Source organism: Rhinopithecus roxellana, chromosome 5 (assembly GCF_007565055.1).
Source record: "Rhinopithecus roxellana isolate Shanxi Qingling chromosome 5, ASM756505v1, whole genome shotgun sequence".
NCBI lineage: Eukaryota > Metazoa > Chordata > Mammalia > Primates > Cercopithecidae > Rhinopithecus > Rhinopithecus roxellana.
In genome coordinates, this window is record NC_044553.1 from 121,262,631 (window position 1) to 121,276,688 (window position 14,058).

Here is a 14,058-nt window from a genome sequence, read left to right on the forward strand (position 1 = left end):
CGTTACACGTTTCTCTTCAGTGATCAGTTTGTTGACACAGTTTTCTGGAAAACTGCAATTAGATACTTCATTTCACAATGAAGCTTACGGTGACAAAGGAAATATCCTCAGATGAAAACTAGAAAGAAGCTTTCTTAGAAACTCCTTGGTGATGTGTGAATTCATCTCACAGAGTTACACTTATGTTTCTTGGAGCAGTTCATTAACACTGTCTTTGAGGAACCTGAGAAGGGCTTCTTTGGATCGCATTGAGGCCTACGCTGATAAAGGAAATTTCGAGAGTTCAAAACGTGAAAGAAGCTTTCTGAGAAACGTCTTTCTGATCAGTGAGTTCATCTCACACACTTAAAACATAGACCTCAGGAAGAAGGTTGCTAACACTCTTTTCCTGGAAATTGCAAAGTCATATTTGGGAGCCCATAGGGGTCCATGGTGAAAAGGGAAATATACTCACATAATAACTAGAGAGAAGCTTTCTGAGAGATTGCTTTCTGATGTGTGACATCATCACACAGAGTTCCACCCTTCACTTCTTGGAACAGTTTGCTAACACTGTTGTCGTGGATTCTGCAACGTGATATTTGGGAGCTCATTGAGGGCTTTGGTGAAAAAGGAAATATCCTCAGGTTAAAACTGGAAGAAGCCTTCTGAGAAGCTGCACTGCCATGTGTGAATGCAACTCACGGAGTTACACGTTTCTCTTCAGTGATCAGTTTGTTAACACAGTTTTAGGGAAATCTGCAATTAGATACTTCATAGCGCAATGAAGCTTACGGTGATAGAGAATTATCCTCAGATGAAAATAGAAAGAAGCTTTCTTAGAAACTTCTGGCTGATGTGCGAATTCATCTCACAGAGTTACACGTATATTTCGTGGAGCAAGTCCATTAAACACTGTTTTGAGGAAACTGAGAAGGGCTTCCTTGGATTGCATTGAGGCCTACGCTGATAAAGGAAATTTCATCAGTTCAAAACGTGAAACAAGCTTCTGAGAAACTTCTTTCTGATCAGTGAGTTCATCTCACAGACTTACAACATAGACCTCAGGAAGCAGTCTGCTAAAACTCTTTATGTGGAAACCTCAAGGTCAATTTGGGAGACTCATAGGGGCCTATGGTGAAAAAGGAAATGTCCTCATGTTATAACTAGAGAGAAGGTTTCTGAGAGATTGCTTTCCGATGTGCGATTTCATCACACAGATTTCCACCCTTCCCTTCTTGTAACAGTTTGCTAACATGGTTATCGTGGATTCTGCAAAGTCATATTTCGGACCTCTTTGAGGGCTATGGTGAAAAAGGAAATATCCTCAGATCAAAACTGGAAAAAGCCTTCTGAGAAACAGCATTGCCATTTGTGAATGTAACTCACAGAGTTACCACGTTTCTCTCAGTGATCAGTTTGTTAACACAGTATTCTGGAAATCTGCAATTGGTTATTCATTGCGCAATGAAGCTTACGGTGACACAGGAAATATCCACAGATGAAAACTAGAAAGAAGCTTTCTTAGAAACTTCTTGGTGATGTGTGAGTTCATCTCACAGAGATTCACTTATGATTCGTGGAACAGTCCACTAACACTGTCATTGAGGAAGCTGAGAAGGGCTTCTTTGGATCACATTGAGGCCTACGCTGATAAAGGAAATTTCATCAGTTCAATACGTGAAAGAGGCTTTCTGAGAAACTTCTTTCTGATCAGTGAGTTCGCCTCACAGACTTACAACATAGACCTCAGGAAGCAGTTGGCTAACACTCTTTTCCTAGATACTGCAAAGTCATATTTGGGAGCCCTTAGGGGCCCATGGTGAAAACGGAAATATCCTCATATACTAACTAGAGAGAAGCTTTCTGAGAGAATTGCTTTCTGATGTGTGACTTCATCACACAGAGTTCCATCGTTCCCTGCTTGGAACAGTTTGCTAACGCTGTTGTCGCGGCTTTGCAAAGTGTCATTTGGGAGCCCATAGTGCTCATGGTGAAAAAAGAAGTATCCTCAAATAAGAACTAGAAAGAAGATTTCTGAGACATTGCTTTCTGTTATGTGACTTCATCACACAGAGTTCCACCCTTCCCTTCTTGGAACAGTTTGCTAACACTGTTGTCGTGGATTCTGCAAAGTGATATTTGGGAGCCCATAGCGGCACACGGTGAAAAGGAAGTATCCTCACATAAGAACTAGAGACAAGCTTTCTGAGAGATTGCTTTCTGATATGTGACTTGATCACACAGAGTTCCACCCTTCCCTTCTTGGAACAGTTTGCTAACACTGTTGTCGTGGATTCTGCAAAGGTATATTTGGGAGCTCATTGAGGACTAGGGTGAAAAAGGAATTATCCTCACATAATAACTAAAGAGAAGCTTTCTGAGAAACTGCATTGCCATGTGTGAATGCAACTCACAGAGTTACACGTTTCTCTTCAGTGATCACTTTGTTAACACAGTTTTCTGGAAATCTGCATTAGATACTTCATTGCGCAATGAAGCTTACGGTGACAAAGGAAATATCCACAGATGAAAACTGGAAAGAAGCTTTCTTAGAAACCCCTTGGTGATGTGTGAATTCATCTCACAGAGTTACACTTATGTTTCGGGGGGCAGTTCACTAACACTGTCTTTGAGGAACCTGAGAAGGGCTTCTTTGGATCGCATTGAGGCCTACGCTGATAAAGGAAATTTCAAGAGTTCAAAACGTGAAACAAGCTTTCTGAGAAACTTCTTTCTGATCAGTGAGTTCATCTCACAGACTTAAAACATAGACCTCAGGAAGAAGGTTGCTAACACTCTTTTCCTGGAATTGCAAGTCATATTTGGGAGCCCATAGGGGCCCATGGTGGAAAAGGAAATATACTCACATAATAACTAGAGAGAAGCTTTCTGAGAGATTGCTTTCTGATGTGTGACATCATCACACAGAGTTCCACCCACCCCTTCTTGGAACAGTTTGCTAACACTGTTGTCGTGGATTCTGCAAAGTGATATTTTTGAGCCCATAAGGGCCCTTGGTGAAAAAAGAAGTATCCTCACATAAGAACTAGAGAGAATCTTTCTGAGAGATTGCTTTCTGATATGTGACTTCATCACACAGAGTTCCACCCTTCACTTCTTGGAACAGTTTGCTAACACTGTTGTCGTGGATTCTGCAACGTGATATTTGGGAGCTCATTGAGGGCTTTGGTGAAAAAGGAAATATCCTCAGGTTAAAACTGGAAAGAAGCCTTCTGAGAAACTGCATTGCCATGTGTGAATGCAACTCACAGAGTTACACGTTTCTCTTCAGTGATCAGTTTGTTAACACAGTTTTAGGGAAATCTACAATTAGATACTTCATAGCGCAATGAAGTTTACGATGATAGACAATTATCCTCAGATGAAAAATAGAAAGAAGCTTTCTTAGAAACTTCTTGGTGATGTGTGAATTCATCTCACAGAGTTACACGTATGTTTCGTGGAGCAGTCCATTAACACTGTCTTTGGGGAACCTGAGAAGGCTTCCTTGGATCGCATTGAGGCCTACGCTGATAAAGGAAATTTCATCAGTTCAAAACGTGAAAGAAGCTTTCTGAGAAACTTCTTTCTGATCAGTGAGTTCATCTCACAGACTTACAACATAGACCTCAGGAAGCAGTCTGCTAAAACTCTTTATGTGGAAACCTCAAAGTCATATTTGGGAGACCATAGGGGCCCATGGTGAAAAAGGAAATGTCCTCATGTAATAACTAGACAGAAGCTTTCTGAGAGATTGCTTTCCGATGTGCGATTTCATCACACAGATTTCCACCATTCCCTTCTTGTAACAGTTTGCTAACACGGTTATCGTGGATTCTGCAAAGTCATATTTCGGACCTCTTTGAGGGCTATGGTGGAAAAGGAAATATCCTCAGATCAAAACTGGAAAAAAGCCTTCTGAGAAACAGCATTGCCATGTGTGAATGTAACTCACAGAGTTACACGTTTCTCTTCAGTGATCAGTTTGTTAACACAGTTTTCTGGAAATCTGCAATTGGTTATTTCATTGCGCAATGAAGCTTACGGTGACACAGGAAATATCCTCAGATGAAAACTAGAAAGAAGCTTTCTTAGAAACTTCTTGGTGATGTGTGAGTTCATCTCACAGAATTACACTTACGATTCGTGGAACAGTCCACTAACACTGTCATTGAGGAAGCTGAGAAGGGCTTCTTTGGATCACATTGAGGCCTACGCTGATAGAGGAAATTTCATCAGTTCAATACGTGAAACAAGCTTTCTGAGAAACTTCTTTCTGATCAGTGAGTTCGCCTCACAGATTTACAACATAGACCTCAGGAAGCAGTTGGCTAACACTCTTTTCCTAGATACTGCAAAGTCATATTTGGGAGCCCTTAGGGGCCCATGGTGAAAACGGAAATATCCTCATATACTAACTAGAGAGAAGCTTTCTGAGAGATTGCTTTCTGATGTGTGACTTCATCACACAGAGTTCCACCCTTCCCTTCTTGGAACAGTTTGCTAACACTGTTGTCATGGATTCTGCAAAGTGATATTTTTGAGCCCATAGGGGCCCTTGGTGAAAAAAGAAGTATCCTCACATAAGAACTAGAGAGAATCTTTCTGAGAGATTGCTTTCTGATATGTGACTTCATCACACAGAGTTCCACCCTTCCCTTCTTGGAACAGTTTGCTAACACTGTTGTCGTGGATTCTGCAACGTGATATTTGGGAGCTCATTGAGGGCTTTGGTGAAAAAGGAAATATCCTCAGGTTAAAACTGGAAAGAAGCCTTCTGAGAAACTGCATTGCCATGTGTGAATGCAACTCACAGAGTTACACGTTTCTCTTCAGTGATCAGTTTGTTAACACAGTTTTAGGGAAATCTGCAATTAGATACTTCATAGCGCAATGAAGTTTACGGTGATAGAGAATTATCCTCAGATGAAAAATAGAAAGAAGCTTTCTTAGAAACTTCTTGGTGATGTGTGAATTCATCTCACAGAGTTACACGTATGTTTCGTGGAGCAGTCCATTAACACTGTCTTTGGGGAACCTGAGAAGGGCTTCCTTGGATCGCATTGAGGCCTACGCTGATAAAGGAAATTTCATCAGTTCAAAACGTGAAAGAAGCTCTCTGAGAAACTTCTTTCTGATCAGTGAGTTCATCTCACAGACTTACAACATAGACCTCAGGAAGCAGTCTGCTAAAACTCTTTATGTGGAAACCTCAAAGTCATATTTGGGAGACTATAGGGGCCTATGGTGAAAATGGAAATGTCCTCAGGTAATAACTAGACAGAAGCTTTCTGAGAGATTGCTTTCCGATGTGCGATTTCATCACACAGATTTCCACCCTTCCCTTCTTGTAACAGTTTGCTAACACGGTTATCGTGGATTCTGCAAAGTCATATTTCGGACCTCTTTGAGGGCTATGGTGAAAAAGGAAATATCCTCATATCAAAACTGGAAAAAAGCCTTCTGAGAAACAGCATTGCCATGTGTGAATATAACTCACAGAGTTACACGTTTCTCTTGAGTGATCAGTTTGTTAACACAGTATTCTGGAAATCTGCAATTGGTTATTTCATTGCACAATGAAGCTTACGGTGACACAGGAAATATCCTCAGATGAAAACTAGAAAGAAGCATTCTTAGAAACTTCTTGGTGATGTGTGAGTTCATCTCACAGAATGACACTTACGTTCGTGGAGCAGTCCACTAACACTGTCATTGAGGAAGCTGAGAAGGGCTTCTTTGGATCACATTGAGGCCTACGCTGATAAAGGAAATTTCATCAGTTCAATACGTGAAACAAGCTTTCTGAGAAACTTCTTTCTGATCAGTGAGTTCGCCTCACAGACTTACAACATAGACCTCAGGAAGCAGTTGGCTAACACTCTTTTCCTAGATACTGCAAAGTCATATTTGGAGCCCTTAGGGGCCCATGGTGAAAACGGAAATATCCTCATATGCTAACTAGAGAGAAGCTTTCTGAGAGATTGCTTTCTGATGTGTGACTTCACCACACAGAGTTCCATCCTTCCCTTCTTGGAACACTTTGGTAACACTGTTGTCGCGGCTTTGCAAAGTGACATTTGGGAGCCCATAGTGGCCCATGGTGAAAAAAGAAGTATCCCAATAAGAACTAGAGAGGACATTTCTGAGAGATTGCTTTCTGATATGTGACTTCATCACACAGAGTTCCACCCTTCCCTTCTTGGAACAGTTTGCTAACACTGTTGTCGTGGATTCTGCAAAGTGATATTTGGGAGCCCATAGTGGCTCAGGGTGAAAAAGGAAGTATCCTCAGATAAGAACTAGAGACAAGCTTTCTGAGAGATTGCTTTCTAATATGTGACTTCATCACACAGAGTTCCACCCTTCCTTCTTGGAACAGTTTGCTAACACTGTTGTCGTGGATTCTGCAAAGTGATATTTGGGAGCTCATTAAGGGCTATGGTGAAAAAGGAAATATCCTCAGATTAAAAGTGGAAAGAAGCCTTCTGAGAAACTGCATTGCCATGTGTGAATGCAACTCACAGAGTTACACGTTTCTCTTCAGTGATCAGTTTGTTAACACAGTTTTCTGGAAATCTGCAATTAGATACTTCATAGTGCAAGGAAGCTTCCGGTGACAAGGGAAATGTCCTCAGATGAAAACTAGAAAGAAGTTATCTTAGAAACTTCGTGGTGATGTGTGAATTCATCTCACAGAGTTACACTTATATTTCGGTGAGCAGTGCATTAACACTGTCCTTGAGGAACCTGAGAAGGGCTTCATTGGAACGCATTGAGGCCTACGCTGATAAAGGAAATTTCATCATTTCACAACGTGAAAGACGCTTTCTGAGAAACTTCTTTCTGATCAGTGAGTTCATCTCACAGACTTAAACGTAGACCTCAGGAAGCAGTTTGCTAACACCCTTTTTGTGGAAAATGCAAAATGATATTTGGGAGCCCATAGGGACCCATGGTGAAAAAGGAAATATCGTAACAGAATAACTAGAGAGAAGCTTTCTGAGAGATTGCTGTCTCATGTGCGACTTCATCACACCGAGTTCCAGCCTTCCCTTCTTGTTACAGTTTGCTAACACTGTTGTCGTGGATACTGCAAAATGACATTGGGGAACTCATTGAGGGCTAAGGTGAAAAAGGAAATATCCTCAGATTAAAACTGGAAAGAAGAATTCTGAGAAACTGCTTTGGCATGTGTCAATGCAACTCACAGAGTTTCACGTTTCTCTTCAGTGATCAGGTTGTTAACACAGTTTTCTGCAAATCTGCAATTAGATACTTCAAAGCACAATGAATCTTACGGTGACAAAGGAAATTTCCTCAGATGATATCTAGAAAGAAGCTTTCTTAGAAACTTCTTGGTGATGTGTGAAGTCATCTCACAGACTTACACATATGTTTCCTGGAGCAGTCCATACAAACTGTCTTTGAGGAAGCTGAGAAGGGCAGCTTTGGATCGCATTGAAGCCTACGCTGATAAAGGAAATTTCGTCAGTTCAAAACGTGAGAGAAGCTTTCTGAGAAACTTCTTTCGAATCAGTGAGTTCATCTCACATGCTTACAACATAGACCTCAGGAAGCAGTTTGCTAACACTCTTTTCCTGGAAACTGCAAAGTCATATTTGGCAGCCCCTAGTGGCCCATGGTGAAAAAGGAAATATCCTCACATAATAACTAGAGAGAAGCTTTCTGAGAGATTGCCTTCTGATGTGTGACTTCATCACACAGAGTTCCACCCTTAACTTCTTGGAACAGTTTGGTAACACTGTTGTCGTGGATTCTGCAAAGTGATATTTCGGAGCTCTTTGAGGGCTATGGTGAAAAAGGAAATATCCTCAGATTAAAACTGGAAGGAATCCTTCTGAGAATCTGCATTGCCATGTGTGAATGCAACTCACAGAGTTACACGTTTCTCGTCAGTGATGAGTTTGTTAACACAGTTTTCTGGAAATCTGCAATTAGATACTTCATAGCGCTATGAAGCTTACAGTGACAAAGGAAATATCCTCAGATGAAAACAAGAAAGAAGCTTTCATAGAAACTTCCTGGTAACGTGTGAATTCATCTCAAAGAGTTACACTTATATTTCGGGGAGCAGTCCATCAACACTGTCTTTGAGGAAATTCAGAAGGACTTCTTTGGATCGCATTGAGGCCTACGCTGATAAAGGTAATTTCATGAGTTCAAAACGTGAAAGAAGCTTTCTGAGAAACTTCTTTCTGATCAGTGAGTTCATCTCACAGACTTACAACATAGATCTCAGGAAGCAGTTTGCTAACACTCTTTTCGTGGAAAATGCAAAGTCATATTTGGGAGCCCATAGGGGCTCATGGTGAAAAAGGAAATATCCTCACGTAATAACTAGAGAGAAGCTTTCTGCGAGATTGCTTTCCGATGTGTGAGTTCATCATACAGAGGTCCACCGTTCCCTTCTTGGAACAGTTTGCTAAAACTGTTGTCCTGAATTCTGCAAAGTGATATTTGGGAAAACATAGTGGCTCATGGTGAAAAAAGAAGTATACGCACATAAGAACTAGAGAGAAGCTTTCTGAGAGATTTCTTTCTGATGTGTGACTTCATCACACAGAGTTCCACCCTTCCCTTCTTGGAACAGTTTGCTAACACTGTTGTCGTGGATTTTGCAGAGTGACGTTTGGGAGCCCATAGGGGCCCATGGTGAAAACAGAAGTATCCTCACATAAGAAGTAGAGAGAAGCTTTCTGAGAGATTGCTTTCTAATATGTGACTTCATCACACAGAGTTCCACCCTTACCTTCTTGGAACTGTTTGCTAACACTGTTGTCGTGGATTCTGCAAAGTGATATTCCGGAGCTGTTGAGGGCTATGGTGAAAAAGGAAATATCCTCAGATTCAAACTGGAAAGAAGCCTTCTGAGAAACTGAATTGCCATCTGTGAAAGCAAATCAGAGAGTTACACGTTTCTCTTCAGTGATCAGTTTGTTAACACCGTTTTCTTGAAATGTGAAATTAGATACTTCATAGCGCAATGAAGCTTATGGTGACAAAGGAAATATCCTCAGATGAAAACGAGAAAGAAGCTTTCTTAGCAACTTCTTGGTGATGTGTGAATTCATCTCACAGAGTTACACTTACATATCGTGGAGCAGTCCATTAACACTGTCTTTGAGTAAGCTGAGAAGGGTTTATTTGGATCGCTTTGAGGCCTATGCTGATAAAGGAAATTTCATCAGGTCAAAACGTGAAAGAAGCTTTCTGAGAAAATTCTTTCTGATCAGTGAGTTCATCTCACAGACTTACAACATAGACCTCAGGAAGCAGTTTGCTAACACTCTTTTCGTGGAAACTGCAAAGTCATATTTGGGAGCCAATAGGGGCCCATGGTGAAAAAGGAAATATCCTCACATAATAACTAGAGAGAAGCTTTCTGAGAGATTGCTTTCTGATGTGTGACTTCATCACACAGAGTTCCACCCTTCCCTTCTTGGAACAGTTTGCTAACACGGTTGTCATGGATTCTGCAAAGTGATATTCCAGAGCTGTTTGAGGGGAATGGTGAAAAAGGAAATATCCTCAGATTCAAACTGGAAAGAAGCCTTCTGAGAAACTGCATTGCCATGTGTTAATGCAACTCACACAGTTACACGTTTCTCTTCAGTGATAAGTTTGATAACAGAGTTTTCTGGAAATCTGCAATTAGATACTTCATAGCGCAATGAAGCTTATGGTGACAAACGAAATATCATCAGATGAAAACCAGAAAGAAGCTTTCTTAGAAACTTCATGGTGATGTGTGAATTCATCTCACAGAGTTACACTTATGTTTCGTGAAGCAGTCCATTAACACTGTCTTTGAGGGACCTGAGAAGGGCTTCTTTGGCATCACATTGAGGCCTACGCTGATAAAGGAAATTTCATCAGTTCAAAACGTGAAAGAAGCTTTCTGAGAAACTTCTTTCTGATCAGTGAATTCATCTCACAGACTTACAACTTAGATGTCAGGAAGCGGTTTGCTAACACTCTTTTCGTGGAAACTGCAAAGTCCTATTTGGAACCAATATGGGCCCATGGCGAAAAAGGAAATATCCTCACATAATAACTAGAAAGAAGCTTTCTGAGACATTGCTTTCTGATGTGTGACTTCATCACACGGAGTTCCACCCTTCCCTTCTTGGAACAGTTTGCTAACACTGTTGTCATGGATTCGCAAAGTGACATTTGGTAGCCCATAGAGGTCCATTCTGTAAAAAGAAGTATCTTCACATAAGAACTAGAGAGAAGCTTTCTGAGAGATTGCTTTCTGTTATGTGACATCATCACACAGAGTTCCACCTTTCCCTTCTTGGAACAGTTTGGTAACACTGTTGTCGTGGATTTTGCAAAGTGATATTTAGGAGCCCATAAGGACCCATGGTGAAAAAAGAAGTATCCTCACATAAGAACTAGAGAGAAGCTTTCTGAGAGATTGCTTTCTGATATGTGACTTCATCACACAGAGTTGCACCCTTACCTTTTTGGAACAGTTTGCTAACACTGTTGTCGTGGATTCTGCAAAGTGATATTTGGAGGCTCATTGAGGGCTATGGTGAAAAACGAAATATCCTCAGATTAAAACTGGAAAGAAGCCTTCTGAGAAACTGCATTGCCATGTGTGAATGCAACTCACACAGTTACACGTTTCTGTTCAGTGATCAGTTTGTTAACACAGTTTTCTGGAAATCTGCAATTAGATACTTCATAGTGCAGTGAAGCTTACGGTGACAAAGGAAATATCCTCAGATGAAAACTAGAAAGAAGCGTTCTTAGAAACTTCTTGGTGATGTGTGAATATATCTCACAGAGTTACACTTATGTTTCGTGGAGCAGTAGATTAACACTGTCTTTGAGGAACATGAGAAGGGCTTCTTTGGATCGCATTGAGGCCGACGGTGATACAGGAAATTTCATCAGTTCACAACGTGAAGGACGCTTTCTGAGAAACTTCCTTGTGATCAGTGAGTTAATCTCAAACATTTGAAACATAGACCTTGGGAAGCAGTTTGCTAACACTCTTTCTGTGGAAACTGCAAAGTCATATTTGGGAGCCCATAGATGCCCATGGTGATATAGGAAATATCCTCACATAATAACTACAGAGATCCTTTCTGAGAGATTGCTTTCTGATGTGTGACTTCAGCACACAGAGTTCCACCCTTCAATTCTTGGAATAGTTTTCTAACACTGTTGTCGTGGATCCTGCAACGTGATATTTGGGAGCCCATAGGTTCCCATGGTGATAAAAGAAGTATCTTCACATAAGAACCTGAAAGAAGCTTTCAGAGAGATAGCTTTCTGATATGTGACTTCATCACACAGAAATCCACCCTACCCTTCTTGGAACAGTTTGCTAACACTGTTGTCGTGGATTCTGCAAAGTGATATTTGGGAGCTCTTTGAGGGCTATGGTGAAAAAGGAAATATCCTCAGATTAAAACTGGAAAGAAGCCTTCTGAGAATCTGCATTGCCATGTGTGAATGCAACTCACAGAGTTACACGTTTCTCGTCGGTGATCAGTTTGTTAACACAGTGTTCTGGAAATCTGCAATTTGATACTGCTTATCGCAATTAAACGTACGGTGACAAAGGAAATATCCTCAGATGAAAACTAGAAAGAAGCTTTCTTAGAAAATTCTTGGTGATGTGTGAATTCATCTACCAGAGTTACACTTATGTTTTTGGAACAGTCCATTAACACTGTCTTTGAGGAAGCTGAGAAGCGCTTCCTTGGATTGCATTGAGGCCTATGCTGATAAAGGAAATTTCATCAGTTCACAACGTGAAAGAACCTTTCTGAGAAACTTCTTTCTGATCAGTGAGTTCATCTCACAGGCTTAAAAGTAGACCTCAGGAAGCAGTTTGCTAACACTCTTCTCGTGGAAACTGCAAAATGGTATTTGGGAGCCAATAGGGACCCATGGTGAAAAAGGAAATATCGTAACAGAATGAATAGAGAGAAGCTTTCTGAGAGATTGCTGTCTCATGTGCGAATTCATCACACCGGGTTCCAGACTTCCCTTCTTCTTACAGTTTCCTAACACAGTTGTCGTGGATTCTGCAAAGTGACACTTGGGAGCTCATTGAGGGCTAAGGTGAAAAAGGAAATATCCTCAGATTAAAACTGGAAAGAAGACTTCTGCGAAACTGTGTTGGCATGTGTGAATGCTGCTCACAGAGTTTCACATTTCTCTTCTGTGATCAGGTAGTTAACACAGTTTTCTGCAAATCTGCAATTAGATACTTCAAAGCGCAATGAAGCTTACGGTGACAAAGGAAATATCCACAGATGGAAACTAGAAAGAAGCTTTCTTAGAAACTTCTTGGTGATGTGTGAATTCATCTCACAGAGTTACACTTATGTTTCGTGGAGCAGTCCATTAACACTGTCTTTGAGGAAGCTGAGAAGGGCTTCTTTGGATCTCATTGAGGCCTACGCTGATAAAGGAAATTTCATCACTTCAAAACGTGAAAGAAGCTTTCTGAGAAACTTTTTTCTGATCAGTGAGTTCATCTCACTGACTTAAATCATAGAACTCAGGAAGCAGTTTGCTAACACTCTTTTCGTGGAAACTGCAAAGTCATATTTGGGAGCCCATAGGGGCCCATGGTGAGAAAGGAAATATCCTCACATAATAACTAGAGAGAAGCTCTCTGAGAGATTGCTTTCTGATGTGTGACTTCTTCACACAGAGTTCCACCCTTCCCTTCTTGGAACAGTTTGCTAACACTGTTGTCGTGGATTTTGCAAACTGACATTTGGGATCCCATAGGGGCCTATGGTGACAAAAGAAGTATCTTCACATAAGAACTAGATAGAAGCTTTCTGAGAGTTTGCTTTCTGATATGTGAATTCATCACACAGAGTTCCACCTTTCCCTTCTTGGGACAGTTTGCTAACACTGTTGTCGTGGATTCTGCAAAGTGATATTTGGGAGCTCATTGAGGGCTACGGTGAAAAAGGAAATATGCCCAGTTTAAAATTGGAAAGAATGCTTCTGAGAAACTGCATTGCCAAGTGTGAATGCATCTCACAGACTTGCACGTTTCTTTTCAACGATCAGTTTGTTAACACAGTTTTCTGGAAATCTGCAATTAGATACTTCATAGCGCAGTGAAGCTTACGGTGACAAAGGAAATATCCTCAGATGAAAAGTAGAAAGAAGCTTTCCTAGAAACTTGTTGGTGCTATGTGCATTCATCTCACAGAGTTACACTTATGTTTCGTGGAGCAGTCCATTAACACTGTCTTTCAGGAATCTGAGAAGGGCTTCTTTGGATCGCATTGAGGCCTGCGCTGATAAAGGAAATTTCTTCAGTTCCAAAACGTGAAAAGAAACATTCTGAGAAACTACTTTTGATCAGTGAGTTCATCTCACAGACTTACAACATAGAATTCAGGAAGCAGTTTGCTAACACTCTTTTCGTGGAAACTGCAAAGTCCTATTTGGGAGCCCATAGGTGGACCCATGGTGAAAAACGAAATATCCTCACATAATAACTAGAGAGAAAACTTTCTGAGTGATTTCTTTCTTATGTGTGACTTCATCACCAGAGAGTTCCACACCTTCCCTTCTTGGAAAAGATTGCTAACGTCTGTTGTCTTGGATTTGCAAAGGTACATTTCGGAGCCTTTAGGGGCCCATAGTGAAAAAGGAAGTATCCTCACATGAGAACTAGAGAGAAGTTTTCTGAGAGATTGCGTCTGATATGGACTTCATCACAACAGAGTTCCACACTTCCCTTCTTGGAACAGTGCTAACACTGTGTCGTGGATTCTGCAAAGTTATATTTCGGAGCTCATTGATGGCTATTGTGAAAAAGGAAACTATGCTAGATTAAAACTGGATAGATTCCTTCTGAGAAACTGCATTGCCATATGTGAATGCAACTCACAGTTACACATTTCTCTTCAGTGATCAGTTCGTTAACACAGTTTTCTGGAAATCTGCAATCAGATACTTCATAGCGCATTGGAGCTTTTGGTGACAAAGGAAATTTCCTCAGATGAAAAATAGAAAGAAACATTCTTAGAAATTTCTTGGTGACGTGTGACTTCTTCT